This window comes from Scyliorhinus torazame, chromosome 2 (assembly GCF_047496885.1).
Source record: "Scyliorhinus torazame isolate Kashiwa2021f chromosome 2, sScyTor2.1, whole genome shotgun sequence".
Lineage (NCBI taxonomy): Eukaryota > Metazoa > Chordata > Chondrichthyes > Carcharhiniformes > Scyliorhinidae > Scyliorhinus > Scyliorhinus torazame.
The window spans coordinates 275,530,059-275,547,480 of NC_092708.1; the positions used below are offsets into that span (position 1 = coordinate 275,530,059).

The 17,422-nt window shown below is 55.1% G+C and overlaps 1 protein-coding gene across 2 annotated transcripts in view; it reads right to left on the reverse strand.

Annotated features, from left to right (window-relative positions):
• Positions 1–14,261: 14,261 nt before the first annotated feature.
• The window catches only part of LOC140398892 (uncharacterized), a 304,095-nt gene continuing 300,934 nt past the window's right edge, over positions 14,262–17,422 (reverse strand). For both annotated transcript variants that reach the window (XR_011937599.1, XR_011937600.1), the window contains one exon: positions 14,262–14,364. The gene's annotated coding sequence lies outside the window, so the exon portion shown is untranslated. The remainder of the gene's footprint in view (positions 14,365–17,422) is intronic.

Here is a 17,422-nt window from a genome sequence, read left to right on the forward strand (position 1 = left end):
CCAGATTCTGCTCAGCAACACCACCATCTCCGGACTCCGCCCAGCAACACGACGATCTCCGGACTCCGCCCAGCAACACCACGATCTCCAGATTCCGCCCAGCAACGCCACCATCTCCAGACTCTGCCAATCAACACCACCATCTCCGGACTCTGCCCGGCAACACCACCATCTCTGGACTCTGCCCGGCAACGCCACCATCTCCAGACTCTGCCCAGCAACACCACCATCTCCGGACTCCGCCCAGCAACACCACCATTTCCCGGACTCCGCTCAGCAACACCACCATCTCCGGACTCCGCTCAGCAACACCACCATTTCCCGGACTCCGCTCAGCAACACCACCATCTCTGGACTCTGCTCAGCAACACCACCATCTCTGGACTCCGCTCAGCAACACCAGCATCTCTGGACTCCGCTCAGCAACACCACCATCTCCGGACTCTGCCCGGCAACCCCACCATCTACAGACTCTCCCCAGCAACACCACGATCTCCGGACTCCGCCCAGCAACGCCACTATCTCCAGACTCTGCCCAGCAACACCATGATCTTCGGACTCCGCCCAGCCACACCAACATCTCCGGACTCTGCCCATTAACACCACCATCCCAGGACTCCGCTCAGCAATACCACCATCTCCGGACTCTGCCCAGCAACACCACGATCCCTGGACTCCGCTCAGCAATACCACCATCTCTGGACTCCGCCCGGCAACGCCACCATTTCCGGACTCCGCTCAGCGTCACCACCATCTCCGGACTCCGCCAGCAACGCCACCATTTCCGGACTCCGCTCAGCAACACCACTATCTCCGGACTCCACCCAGCAGCACCACCATCTCCAGACTCTGCCCAGCAACACCACCATTCCTGGACTCCACCCAGCAACGCCACAATTTCCGGACTCCGCTCAGCAATACCACCATCACCAGACTCTGCCCAGCAACACCACCATTCCTGGACTCCACCCAGCAACGCCACAATTTCTGGACTCCGCTCAGCAATACCACCATCACCAGACTCCACTCAGCAATACCACCATCTCCGGACTCCGCTCAGCAATACCACCATCTCCAGACTCCGTTCAGCCACACCACCATCTCCAGACTCCGCTCAGCAACACCACCATCTCCGGACACCGCCCAGCAATATGACCATCTCCGGACTCCGCTCAGCAATACCACCATCTCCAGACTCCGCTCAGCAACACCACCATCTCCAGACTCCGTTCAGCCACACCACCATCTCCAGACTCCGCTCAGCAACACCGCCATCTCCGGACACCGCCCAGCAATATCACCATCTCCGGACTCCGCTCAGCAATACCACTATCTCTGGACTCCGCCCAGCAATACCACCATCTCCGGACTCCGCTCAGCAACACCATGATCTCCGGACTACGCCCAGCAACGCCACCATCTGCAGACTCTGCCCATCAACACCACGATCTCCAGACTCTGCCCAGCAACACCACCATTCCTGGACTCCACCCAGCAACGCCACAATATCTGGACTCCGCTCAGCAATACCACCATCTCCGGACTCCGCTCAGCAATGCCACCATCTCCGGACTCCGCCCAGCAATACCACCATCTCCGGACTACGCTCAGCAATACCACCATCTCCAGACTCCGCTCAGCAACACCCCCATCTCCGGACACCCCCAGCAACACCACGATATACGGACTCCGCCCAACAACACCACGATCTCCGGACACCGCCCAGCAACGCCACCATTTCCGGACTCCGCTCAGCAACACCACCATCTACGGTCTGCGCTCAGCAATATCACCATCTCCGGACTCTGCCCAGCAACGCCACCATCTCCAGACTCTGCCCAGCAACGCCACCATCTCCGGACTTTCCCCAGCAACACCACAATCTCTGTACTCCGCCCAGCAACATCACCATCTCCAGACTCCTCCAGCAACACCACAAACTCCGGACTCCGCCCAGCAAAGCCACCATCTACAGAATCTGCCCAGGAAACCACGATCTCCGGACTCCGCCCAGCCACACCACCATCTCCGGACTCCGCTCAGCAACACCACGATCTCCGGACTCTGCCCAGCAACACCACCATTTCCCGGACTCCGCTCAGCAACACCACCATCTCTGGACTCCGCCCAGCAGCACCACCATTTCTGGACTCCGCTCAGCAACACCACCATCTCTAGACTCCGCCCAGCAGCACCACCATGTCCGGACTCCGCTCAGCAACACCACAATCTACGGACTCCGCTCAGCAATACCGCCATCTCCGGAATCTGCCCAGCAACGCCACCATCTCCGGACTTTGCCCAGCAACACAACCATCTCCAGACTCTTCCCAGCAACACAACCATCTCCGGACTCCGCTCAGCAATACCACCATCTCCGGACTCCGCCCGGCAACGCCACCTTTTCCGGACTCCGCTCAGCAACACCACCATCTCCGGACTCCGCTCAGCAATACCACCATCTCCGGACTCCGCTCAGCAACACCACCATCTCCGGACTCCGCTCAGCAATACCACCATCTCCGGACTCCGCTCAGCAACACCACCATTTCCGGACTCCGCTCAGCAGCACCACCATCTCCAGACTCTGCCCAGCGTCACCACCATCTCCAGACTCCGCCCAGCAACACCACCATCTCCGGACTCCGCCCAGCAACACCACCATCTCCGGACTCCGCCCAGCAACACCACCATCTCCGGACTCCGCCCAGCAACACCATGATCTCCGGACTACGCCCAGCAACGCCACAATCTCCAGACTCTGCCCATCAACACCACGATCTCCAGACTCTGCCCAGCAACACCACCATCTCTGGATTCCGCCGAGTGTCACCACCATCTCTGGACTCCGCTCTGCAACACCACCATTTCCGGACTCCGCCCAGCAAGGCCACCATCTCCAGATTCTGCCCAGCAACACCACGATCTCCGGACTCCGCCCAGCAACACCACCATCTCCGGACTCCGCCCAGCAACACGACGATCTCCGGACTCCGCCCAGCAACACCACGATCTCCGGATTCCGCCCAGCAACGCCACCATCTCCAGACTCTGCCCATCAACACCACGATCTCCGGAATCCGCCCAGCAACACCACCATCTCCGGACTCTGCCCGGCAACGCCACCATCTACAGACTCTCCCCAGCAACACCACGATCTACGGATCCCGCCCAGGAATATATCCATCTCCGGACTCCGCCCAGCAACGCCACCATCTCCAGACTCTGCCCAGCAACACCACGATCTTCGGACTCCGCCCAGCAACGCCACCATCTCCGGACTCCGCCCAGCAACACCACCATTTCCCGGACTCCGCTCAGCAACACCACCATCTCTGGACTCCGCTCAGCAACACCACCATCTCTGGACTCTGCTCAGCAATACCACTATCTGCGGACTCCGCCCAGCAACACCACCATTTCCCGGACTCCGCCCAGCAACACCACCATCTCTGGACTCCGCTCAGCAACACCACCATCTCCGGACTCCGCTCAGCAACACCACCATTTCCCGGACTCCGCTCAGCAACACCACCATTTCCCGGACTCCGCTCAGCAACACCACCATCTCTGGACTCCGCTCAGCAACACCACCATCTCTGGACTCCGCTCAGCAACACCAGCATCTCTGGACTCCGCTCAGCAACACCACCATCTCCGGACTCTGCCCGGCAACGCCACCATCTACAGACTCTCTCCAGCAACACCACGATCTACGGACTCCGCCCAGCAATACCACCATCTCCGGACTCCGCCCAGCAACGCCACCATCTCCAGACTCTGCCCAGCAACACCACGATCTTCGGACTCCGCCCAGCAACACCATGATCTCCGGACTACGCCCAGCAACGCCACCATCTGCAGACTCTGCCCATCAACACCACGATCTCCAGACTCTGCCCAGCAACACCACCATTCCTGGACTCTGCTCACCAACACCACCATCTCTGGATTCCGCCGAGTGTCACCACCATCTCTGGACTCCGCTCTGCAACACCACCATTTCCGGACTTCGCCCAGCAACGCCACCATCTCCAGATTCTGCCCAGCAACACTACGATCTCCGGACTCCGCCCAGCAACGCCACCATCTCCAGATTCTGCTCAGCAACACCACCATCTCCGGACTCCGCCCAGCAACACGACGATCTCCGGACTCCGCCCAGCAACACCACGATCTCCAGATTCCGCCCAGCAACGCCACCATCTCCAGACTCTGCCAATCAACACCACCATCTCCGGACTCTGCCCGGCAACACCACCATCTCTGGACTCTGCCCGGCAACGCCACCATCTCCAGATTCTGCCCAGCAACACCACCATCTCCGGACTCCGCCCAGCAACACCACCATTTCCCGGACTCCGCTCAGCAACACCACCATCTCCGGACTCCGCTCAGCAACACCACCATTTCCCGGACTCCGCTCAGCAACACCACCATCTCTGGACTCTGCTCAGCAACACCACCATCTCTGGACTCCGCTCAGCAACACCAGCATCTCTGGACTCCGCTCAGCAACACCACCATCTCCGGACTCTGCCCGGCAACCCCACCATCTACAGACTCTCCCCAGCAACACCACGATCTCCGGACTCCGCCCAGCAACGCCACTATCTCCAGACTCTGCCCAGCAACACCATGATCTTCGGACTCCGCCCAGCCACACCAACATCTCCGGACTCTGCCCATTAACACCACCATCCCAGGACTCCGCTCAGCAATACCACCATCTCCGGACTCTGCCCAGCAACACCACGATCCCTGGACTCCGCTCAGCAATACCACCATCTCTGGACTCCGCCCGGCAACGCCACCATTTCCGGACTCCGCTCAGCGTCACCACCATCTCCGGACTCCGCCAGCAACACCACCATTTCCCGGACTCCGCTCAGCAACACCACCATCTCTGGACTCCGCTCAGCAACACCACCATCTCCGGACTCTGCCCGGCAACCCCACCATTCCTGGACTCCACCCAGCAACGCCACAATTTCCGGACTCCGCTCAGCAATACCACCATCACCAGACTCTGCCCAGCAACACCACCATTCCTGGACTCCACCCAGCAACGCCACAATTTCTGGACTCCGCTCAGCAATACCACCATCACCAGACTCCACTCAGCAATACCACCATCTCCGGACTCCGCTCAGCAATACCACCATCTCCAGACTCCGTTCAGCCACACCACCATCTCCAGACTCCGCTCAGCAACACCACCATCTCCGGACACCGCCCAGCAATATGACCATCTCCGGACTCCGCTCAGCAATACCACCATCTCCAGACTCCGCTCAGCAACACCACCATCTCCAGACTCCGTTCAGCCACACCACCATCTCCAGACTCCGCTCAGCAACACCGCCATCTCCGGACACCGCCCAGCAATATCACCATCTCCGGACTCCGCTCAGCAATACCACTATCTCTGGACTCCGCCCAGCAATACCACCATCTCCGGACTCCGCTCAGCAACACCATGATCTCCGGACTACGCCCAGCAACGCCACCATCTGCAGACTCTGCCCATCAACACCACGATCTCCAGACTCTGCCCAGCAACACCACCATTCCTGGACTCTGCTCACCAACACCACCATCTCTGGATTCCGCCGAGTGTCACCACCATCTCTGGACTCCGCTCTGCAACACCACCATTTCCGGACACCGCCCAGCAACGCCACCATCTCCAGATTCTGCCCAGCAACACCACGATCTCCGGACTCCGCCCAGCAACGCCACCATCTCCAGATTCTGCTCAGCAACACCACCATCTCCGGACTCCGCCCAGCAACACGACAATCTCCGGACTACGCCCAGCAACACCACGATCTCCAGATTCCGCCCAGCAACGCCACCATCTCCAGACTCTGCCCATCAACACCACCATCTCCGGACTCTGCCCGGCAACACCACCATCTCTGGACTCTGCCCGGCAACGCCACCATCTCCGGACTCTGCCCAGCAACACCACCATCTCCGGACTCCGCCCAGCAACACCACCATTTCCCGGACTCCGCTCAGCAACACCACCATCTCCGGACTCCGCTCAGCAACGCCACCATCTCCAGACTCTGCCCAGCAACACCACCATCTCCAGATTCTGCCCAGCAACACCACGATCTCCGGACTCCGCCCAGCAACGCCACCATCTCCAGATTCTGCTCAGCAACACCACCATCTCCGGACTCCGCCCAGCAACACGACGATCTCCGGACTCCGCCCAGCAACACCACGATCTCCAGATTCCGCCCAGCAACGCCACCATCTCCAGACTCTGCCAATCAACACCACCATCTCCGGACTCTGCCCGGCAACACCACCATCTCTGGACTCTGCCCGGCAACGCCACCATCTCCAGACTCTGCCCAGCAACACCACCATCTCCGGACTCCGCCCAGCAACACCACCATTTCCCGGACTCCGCTCAGCAACACCACCATCTCCGGACTCCGCTCAGCAACACCACCATTTCCCGGACTCCGCTCAGCAACACCACCATCTCTGGACTCCGCTCAGCAACACCACCATCTCCGGACTCTGCCCGGCAACCCCACCATCTACAGACTCTCCCCAGCAACACCACGATCTCCGGACTCCGCCCAGCAACGCCACTATCTCCAGACTCTGCCCAGCAACACCATGATCTTCGGACTCCGCCCAGCCACACCAACATCTCCGGACTCTGCCCATTAACACCACCATCCCAGGACTCCGCTCAGCAATACCACCATCTCCGGACTCTGCCCAGCAACACCACGATCCCTGGACTCCGCTCAGCAATACCACCATCTCTGGACTCCGCCCGGCAACGCCACCATTTCCGGACTCCGCTCAGCGTCACCACCATCTCCGGACTCCGCCAGCAACGCCACCATTTCCGGACTCCGCTCAGCAACACCACTATCTCCGGACTCCACCCAGCAGCACCACCATCTCCAGACTCTGCCCAGCAACACCACCATTCCTGGACTCCACCCAGCAACGCCACAATTTCCGGACTCCGCTCAGCAATACCACCATCACCAGACTCTGCCCAGCAACACCACCATTCCTGGACTCCACCCAGCAACGCCACAATTTCTGGACTCCGCTCAGCAATACCACCATCACCAGACTCCACTCAGCAATACCACCATCTCCGGACTCCGCTCAGCAATACCACCATCTCCAGACTCCGTTCAGCCACACCACCATCTCCAGACTCCGCTCAGCAACACCACCATCTCCGGACACCGCCCAGCAATATGACCATCTCCGGACTCCGCTCAGCAATACCACCATCTCCAGACTCCGCTCAGCAACACCACCATCTCCAGACTCCGTTCAGCCACACCACCATCTCCAGACTCCGCTCAGCAACACCGCCATCTCCGGACACCGCCCAGCAATATCACCATCTCCGGACTCCGCTCAGCAATACCACTATCTCTGGACTCCGCCCAGCAATACCACCATCTCCGGACTCCGCTCAGCAACACCATGATCTCCGGACTACGCCCAGCAACGCCACCATCTGCAGACTCTGCCCATCAACACCACGATCTCCAGACTCTGCCCAGCAACACCACCATTCCTGGACTCTGCTCACCAACACCACCATCTCTGGATTCCGCCGAGTGTCACCACCATCTCTGGACTCCGCTCTGCAACACCACCATTTCCGGACTCCGCCCAGCAACGCCACCATCTCCAGATTCTGCCCAGCAACACCACGATCTCCGGACTCCGCCCAGCAACGCCACCATCTCCAGATTCTGCTCAGCAACACCACCATCTCCGGACTCCGCCCAGCAACACGACGATCTCCGGACTCCGCCCAGCAACACCACGATCTCCAGATTCCGCCCAGCAACACCACCATTTCCCGGACTCCGCTCAGCAACACCACCATCTCTGGACTCTGCTCAGCAATACCACCATCTGCGGACTCCGCCCAGCAATGCCACCATTTCCGGACTCCGCTCAGCAACACCACCATTTCCCGGACTCTGCTCAGCAACACCACCATCTCTGGACTCCGCTCAGCAACACCACCATCTCCGGACTCCGCTCAGCAACACCACCATTTCCCGGACTCCGCTCAGCAACACCACCATCTCTGGACTCCGCTCAGCAACACCACCAGCTCTGGACTCCGCTCAGCAACACCACCATCTCCGGACTCTGCCCGGCAACGCCACCATCTACAGACCCTCCCCAGCAACACCACGATCTCCGGACTCCGCCCAGCAACGCCACCATCTCCAGACTCTGCCCAGCAACACCACGATCTTCGGACTCCGCCCAGCCACACCAACATCTCCGGTCTCTGCCCATTAACACCACCATCCCAGGACTCCGCTCAGCAATACCACCATCTCCGGACTCTGCCCAGCAACACCACGATCCGTGGACTCCGCTCAGCAATACCACCATCTCTGGACTCCGCCCGGCAACGCCACCATTTCCGGACTCCGCTCAGCGTCACCACCATCTCCGGACTCCGCCAGCAACGCCACCATCTCCGGACTCCGCCAGCATCACCACCATCTCTGGACTCCGCCAGCAACGCCACCATTTCCGGACTCCGCTCAGCAACACCACTATCTCCGGACTCCGCCCAGCAGCACCACCATCTCCAGACTCTGCCCAGCAACACCACCATTCCTGGACTCCACCCAGCAACGCCACAATTTCCGGACTCCGCTCAGCAATACCACCATCACCAGACTCTGCCCAGCAACACCACCATTCCTGGACTCCACCCAGGAACGCCACAATTTCTGGACTCCGCTCAGCAATACCACCATCAACAGACTCCACTCAGCAATACCACCATCTCCGGACTCCGCTCAGCAATACCACCATCTCCAGACTCCGTTCAGCAACACCACGATCTTCGGACTCCGCCCAGCAACGCCACCATCTCCGGACTCCGCTCAGCAACACCACCATCTCCGGACTCCGCTCAGCAACACCACCATCTCTGGACTCTGCTCAGCAATACCACTATCTGCGGACTCCGCCCAGCAACACCACCATTTCCCGGACTCCGCCCAGCAACACCACCATCTCTGGACTCCGCTCAGCAACACCACCATCTCCGGACTCCGCTCAGCAACACCACCATTTCCCGGACTCCGCTCAGCAACACCACCATTTCCCGGACTCCGCTCAGCAACACCACCATCTCTGGACTCCGCTCAGCAACACCACCATCTCTGGACTCCGCTCAGCAACACCAGCATCTCTGGACTCCGCTCAGCAACACCACCATCTCCGGACTCTGCCCGGCAACGCCACCATCTACAGACTCTCTCCAGCAACACCACGATCTACGGACTCCGCCCAGCAATACCACCATCTCCGGACTCCGCCCAGCAACGCCACCATCTCCAGACTCTGCCCAGCAACACCACGATCTTCGGACTCCGCCCAGCAACACCATGATCTCCGGACTACGCCCAGCAACGCCACCATCTGCAGACTCTGCCCATCAACACCACGATCTCCAGACTCTGCCCAGCAACACCACCATTCCTGGACTCTGCTCACCAACACCACCATCTCTGGATTCCGCCGAGTGTCACCACCATCTCTGGACTCCGCTCTGCAACACCACCATTTCCGGACTCCGCCCAGCAACGCCACCATCTCCAGATTCTGCCCAGCAACACCACGATCTCCGGACTCCGCCCAGCAACGCCACCATCTCCAGATTCTGCTCAGCAACACCACCATCTCCGGACTCCGCCCAGCAACACGACGATCTCCGGACTCCGCCCAGCAACACCACGATCTCCAGATTCCGCCCAGCAACGCCACCATCTCCAGACTCTGCCAATCAACACCACCATCTCCGGACTCTGCCCGGCAACACCACCATCTCTGGACTCTGCCCGGCAACGCCACCATCTCCAGACTCTGCCCAGCAACACCACCATCTCCGGACTCCGCCCAGCAACACCACCATTTCCCGGACTCCGCTCAGCAACACCACCATCTCCGGACTCCGCTCAGCAACACCACCATTTCCCGGACTCCGCTCAGCAACACCACCATCTCTGGACTCTGCTCAGCAACACCACCATCTCTGGACTCCGCTCAGCAACACCAGCATCTCTGGACTCCGCTCAGCAACACCACCATCTCCGGACTCTGCCCGGCAACGCCACCATCTACAGACTCTCCCCAGCAACACCACGATCTCCGGACTCCGCCCAGCAACGCCACTATCTCCAGACTCTGCCCAGCAACACCATGATCTTCGGACTCCGCCCAGCCACACCAACATCTTCGGACTCTGCCCATTAACACCACCATCCCAGGACTCCGCTCAGCAATACCACCATCTCCGGACTCTGCCCAGCAAAACCACGATCCCTGGACTCCGCTCAGCAATACCACCATCTCTGGACTCCGCCCGGCAACGCCACCATTTCCGGACTCCGCTCAGCGTCACCACCATCTCCGGACTCCGCCCAGCAACACCACCATTCCTGGACTCCACCCAGCAACGCCACAATTTCCGGACTCCGCTCAGCAATACCACCATCACCAGACTCTGCCCAGCAACACCACCATTCCTGGACTCCACCCAGCAACGCCACAATTTCTGGACTCCGCTCAGCAATACCACCATCACCAGACTCCACTCAGCAATACCACCATCTCCGGACTCCGCTCAGCAATACCACCATCTCCAGACTCCGTTCAGCCACACCACCATCTCCAGACTCCGCTCAGCAACACCACCATCTCCGGACACCGCCCAGCAATATGACCATCTCCGGACTCCGCTCAGCAATACCACCATCTCTGGACTCCGCCCAGCAATACCACCATCTCCGGACTCCGCTCAGCAATACCACCATCTCTGGACTCCGCCCAGCAATATCACCATCTCCGGACTCCGCTCAGCAATACCACCATCTCTGGACTCCGCCCAGCAATACCACCATCTCCGGACTCCGCTCAGCAATACCACCATCTCCAGACTCCGCTCAGCAACACCACCATCTCCAGACTCCGTTCAGCCACACCACCATCTCCAGACTCCGCCCAGGAACGCCACCATCTGCAGACTCTGCCCATCAACACCACGATCTCCAGACTCTGCCCAGCAACACCACCATTCCTGGACTCTGCTCACCAACACCACCATCTCTGGATTCCGCCGAGTGTCACCACCATCTCTGGACTCCGCTCTGCAACACCACCATTTCCGGACTCCGCCCAGCAACGCCACCATCTCCAGATTCTGCCCAGCAACACCACGATCTCCGGACTCCGCCCAGCAACGCCACCATCTCCAGATTCTGCTCAGCAACACCACCATCTCCGGACTCCGCCCAGCAACACGACGATCTCCGGACTCCGCCCAGCAACACCACGATCTCCAGATTCCGCCCAGCAACGCCACCATCTCCAGACTCTGCCCATCAACACCACCATCTCCGGACTCTGCCCGGCAACACCACCATCTCTGGACTCTGCCCGGCAACGCCACCATCTCCAGACTCTGCCCAGCAACACCACCATTTCCCGGACTCCGCTCAGCAACACCACCATCTCCGGACTCCGCCCAGCAACACCACCATTTCCCGGACTCCGCTCAGCAACACCACCATCTCCGGACTCCGCTCAGCAACACCACCATTTCCCGGACTCCGCTCAGCAACACCACCATCTCTGGACTCTGCTCAGCAATACCACCATCTGCGGACTCCGCCCAGCAATGCCACCATTTCCGGACTCCGCTCAGCAACACCACCATTTCCCGGACTCTGCTCAGCAACACCACCATCTCTGGACTCCGCTCAGCAACACCACCATCTCCGGACTCCGCTCAGCAACACCACCATTTCCCGGACTCCGCTCAGCAACACCACCATCTCTGGACTCCGCTCAGCAACACCACCATCTCCGGACTCCGCTCAGCAACACCACCATTTCCCGGACTCCGCTCAGCAACACCACCATCTCTGGACTCCGCTCAGCAACACCACCATCTCTGGACTCCGCTCAGCAACACCAGCATCTCTGGACTCCGCTCAGCAACACCACCATCTCCGGACTCTGCCCGGCAACGCCACCATCTACAGACTCTCCCCAGCAACACCACGATCTCCGGACTCCGCCCAGCAACGCCACCATCTCCAGACTCTGCCCAGCAACACCACGATCTTCGGACTCCGCCCAGCCACACCACCATCTCCGGACACCGCCCAGCAATATCACCATCTCTGGACTCCGCTCAGCAATACCACCATCTCTGGACTCCGCCCAGCAATACCACCATCTCCGGACTCCGCTCAGCAATACCACCATCTCTGGACTCCGCCCAGCAATATCACCATCTCCGGACTCCGCTCAGCAATACCACCATCTCTGGACTCCGCCCAGCAATACCACCATCTCCGGACTCCGCTCAGCAATACCACCATCTCCAGACTCCGCTCAGCAACACCACCATCTCCAGACTCCGTTCAGCCACACCACCATCTCCAGACTCCGCTCAGCAACACCACCATCTCCGGACACCGCCCAGCAATATCACCATCTCCGGACTCCGCTCAGCAATACCACCATCTCTGGACTCCGCCCAGCAATACCACCATCTCCGGACTCCGCTCAGCAATACCACCATCTCCGGACTCCGCCCAGCAACACCACCATCTCCGGACTCCGCCCAGCAACATCACCATCTCCGGACTCCGCCCAGCAACATCACCATCTCCGGACTCCGCTCAGCAATACCACCATCTCTGGACTCCGCCCAGCAATACCACCATCTCCGGACTCCGCTCAGCAATACCACCATCTCTGGACTCCGCCCAGCAATACCACCATCTCCGGACTCCGCCCAGCAATACCACCATCTCCGGACTCCGCCCAGCAATACCACCATCTCCGGACTCCGCCCAGCAATACCACCATCTCCGGACTCCGCCCAGCAATACCACCATCTCCGGACTCCGCTCAGCAATACCACCATCTCCGGACTCCGCTCAGCAATACCACCATCTCCGGACTCCGCCCAGCAATACCACCATCTCCGACTCCGCTCAGCAATACCACCATCTTCGTTTTCTAAAGTTTTCTGTTCCTGTCTGACCCACTCTGCTTAGTTTTACCCAAAGCGTTACTCTGCTCTATAGCCTCAACATTTCTTTGATTATATTTGCATTTACCCTCTCCTGAACTCTCCCACCCCTTTTAAAAGTTTGCTAAAATAAGACCGTTACCCCTGACGAGGTCTTGCAGATTAGTTTGCCTATAGACATGCTGTTCTGGTGCAACACAGTAACCTTTGCCCATTTCTTTTTCCTATTTAATTTCTTTAAAAAAAAAAAATTTTTTTTTAGAATACCCAATTATTTTTTCCAATTAAGGGGCAATTTATTGTGGCCAAACCACCTACTGCATATCTTTGGGTTGTGGGGTTGAGACCCATGCAGACACGGGGAGAATATGCAAACTACACACGGACATTCCTGTTTAATTTCGAACTGATTTTTAAAAAACGTGTTTTAAAAAGATGGAGCACATGTCTACCATAAAACAAAAGCAAAATAGATGCTGGAAATCTGACGTATAAACAAAGTGCTGGGAATACTCAGCAGGTCTGGCAGCATCTGTGGAGTGTGAAACAGAGTCAAATAGGACTCTTCTCCATATATTTCCACAGTATTTTGCTTTTATGCAATAAAACATTCACACTCGCCCACTCAATCTTAAGCAGGAACTATATGCAAATTACATAAATTTCACTAATTGTAATGCTTGAGGTTTGCTGTGTACAATATGTTTAATTACTCTGGCCGAATATGTATAATCTGCCAAAATATTAACAAACCTCTTATAATCCACTTAAATTTAACCAAACAGTTCATTGGTTAGTTTAATTTACAACTAACCAGCATAACTCAATATTCCATTCAGAATATCATTTTAAATCACTGGCTGTGCATCCCTCTTGTAAAAATGACATGTTTCTCACTGATATTTTCAAAATACAATTAGTTGTCACTGCTGGGGTAAGATTAGAAAAATACCTTTTTTTAACTTTCTGTTTACAACCTTTTAGAGTTTACAACCTTTTCTCTTCAATATACTGATTAATCTGCCAAATCTCTCATTATTGAAGGATCTGCCTTGGAACAGGTGACGTGCAATCATTTTTCTTGGCGCTGTATGAGAAGTGATACAGATCTTGTCTGACTGCCATCAACAGTCCAGGTACACCACCTCTCCCTCCCAATTGTGAAGAAAAAGCTACATTGGGAATTGAGTCATTGGAAGCAGAATAAGGAGATGGAATTGTTCCAAGGAGGCAACCATCATGTAGACTCCAGATTCGTGTGTAGCAATCCTGTCCAACTGAAAAATAAATAGAAATAATGAAATAAATCAATGCTGTTAGACAGAGCCCCTAGCTACTAGATATATCCCGAGCAACAACAGCGTTCATTAACTTTTTCCAGAATATTTCTTAGTTACTATCTTGATATCAAAGTAGACTTTGATTCTATTGATCCTGACGTTTTGGTTTGGAGACCTGGTGACAGTTTGGGATATTGTCTTTTGAAATAAAAACAGAAAATGCTGGAAATACTCAGCAAGTCATCTGTGCATCAGCGTGGACAGAAATCCTTCAGGTTAATCACATTTTATTAGAATGAAAGGCCAAGCTGAATTGTTAACTTTGTTTTTCTCTCCACAGGTGCTGCCTAACCGGAGTATTCCCATCATTTTCTGTTTTCATTTCAGATTTCCAGTCTTTTGTTTTTGTATAGACTTTGGTTCTGGGCCTTTCCTGGGACATATCTGCTGCTGGCAGTTATCATTTGCAGGAGTTGTGTATCCTCATCCTGTGAAATAGACTAAGCCTGTATAATATATTTGCAGGATCTCAAACATCTAACATTATTTTTAAATTTTAAATAATCTGCAGGTTTAAATAAGTAGATAAGGACAAAGAGAATGCTGAATGTTACTTTGCGTTTTGAGTCCAGGCTACTGCTCATCACACCCTGCCAATTAAAGTACTTTCCAATTATCCATACCATCATCTCTGCCACTCAGCCAATTTCCTAACCAAATCAAAAGTTTGCATTCAATTCTTTGAGCTTCGGGGCAGCACGTTGGCGCAGTGGTTAGCACTTCTGTCTCACGCGCCAAGGACCTCGGGTTCGATACCGACCCCGGATCGCTGTCCGTGGGGAGTTTGCACATTCTCCCCGTGTCTGTGTGGGTCTCACCCCCCACAACACAAAGATATGCAGGGTAGGTGGATTTGCCACACTAAATTGGCCCAAATTGGCCCTTAATTGGAAATTTAAAAAAATTCTTTGAGTTTCAACTTTTGGAGCTTCAACTTTAGCTAATAGTCTCTTTCTCAAATGCCTTCTAAAGGATCGTATATAAATTCTACGACCAGGACAGGAGGAGTGTGCAGTTATTCTATTCCACAGGCTGCCATTCACTAACCAAAATGGCCAATCGTTTACTTTTACTATTGCTAGATCCTGAAGAGAGATTTTAACACGCTACTTTCAATAAACTCAGAATAATTGATTTATTATGAAATGCAGCTTCATTTTTAACAAAAACAAGTTGCAAAATTGGTAAACATACAATTTGTAATCTGGAAATGTATCAATTTGCTCAGAACCTCACTGTCTCTCCCCCCAGTTCTGTATCTACCTTCTCATTCTCTTGTGTGAAGAGACGCAACCACTAACCTTTCCACAAGGTCAGACTTCTCCCATCGGACCTCAGGACCACCCAGAAGCAGCAGCTGAACAAGGAAGTGAGGGAAATGCGGCTGTCTGTAGGTGAGACTGAAACAAGCCTCCTTTCCCCAGCATAATCCTGGCAAACGTCCAAGCGATCGAAAACAAGTTCGACGAGCTTATCGCTAGACTTACCTCTCAGAGGGAAGTCAGAGACTGCTGTGAGCACTGTTTCAAGGAGACATGGCTCATCCCTGCTTCACCGGACTATGCCATACAACCTGACAGCTTCTCAATAAACCGGATGGACCACACGGTGTAATGGGATAAAGCGAAGGATGGAGGGGCTTGTCTCCTCATCAACTCCTGGTGATTGGACGTGACGACCCAGGACCTGGAACAGCTGACAGTAAAGTGCTGCCCGTGCTCCCTAATGAAGGCCAGGTCTGCGGCGTGTTATGGGCGAGGGTTTACAGAACCCCAAAGTGTATCATGGAGTTCACCTGACCCACAACTGTTAATAGATTGTGGTATGGGGAGCACACGGCCCACTCTACAGGTGTGGTACAGCAGAAATGGGAAAGTATTTTTTAAAGCAAAACAATGTTTATTCTATGAACTCAAGTTAACCTTTTTAAAACATACAGTGAGCATCTTAGCAACCATTAATTCAAATAAAACCCCCAAAGAATACAACACTAAGTAATGCTTAATAACTTCCCAAACATCCAGAAGACAAAAAAACACCTTTTACCAGAAGCACATTAGATTTACATTCACTACTGAGAACATTTATAATTCTGAATTCACCAAATGTTCAAGAGATAGCCTTTTGATGGCAGAGAGAACAGCAGTACACCTGCTTGGTCTGGCTTCAGCTCCAACACTGAAAACGAAACTAAAACACACCCTGCAGCAAACAGCCTAAAACGAAAGTAAAAAGCTGACAGACACCCCAGCTCCACCCACTCTCTGACATCACTGATAAACACCCATTTCTTAAATATAATAATATAGACCATTTTTATTCGTTCTTCTTCCTCCAACTGAAACTGCTTCCATTCATCACATTCGTGACAAAACACGGCTATCACGTTTTCTCGTCCTGCCACATGTACTATTGTTAAATGAAATGGCTGCAACAATAAACTCCAGCGAAACAGTCTTGCATTGTTATTCCGGAATCGCTCCAAAAATGTCAACGGATTATGATCAGTATATATAACGGTGTCAGATGGATTGCTGGTCACATAAATGTGGAAATGTTGCAAAGCCAGCATCAAACCCAATCGTGGAATACTTTTTCTGGTGAGAATTCAATTTATTTGAAAAATAACCAATAGGCCGCTCTAGCCCTTCGTCGCCATCTTGTAGAAGCACCGCACCTACACCCACATCACTCGCATCAACCGCCACTTTGAGTGGTTTTGTATAATTTGGGATGGCTAACACAGGAGCAGTGGGTAACACAGCCTTCAGGTCATCAAATGCCTGTTGATTCACCGCTGTCCACTGGAATTTGTTACGCTTCTTGAGCAAGTCCGTCAGTGGAGCGACCACACTGCTAACATTCGGTACAAATTTCTGGTAAAATCCACTCCTACCAAGAAATCGCATTATTTCCCGTCGTGTCGAGGGTATTGGAACGTCCCCAATAACTTTTGTTATCACATCCCGTGGGACCATTCGACCCTGTCTGACTG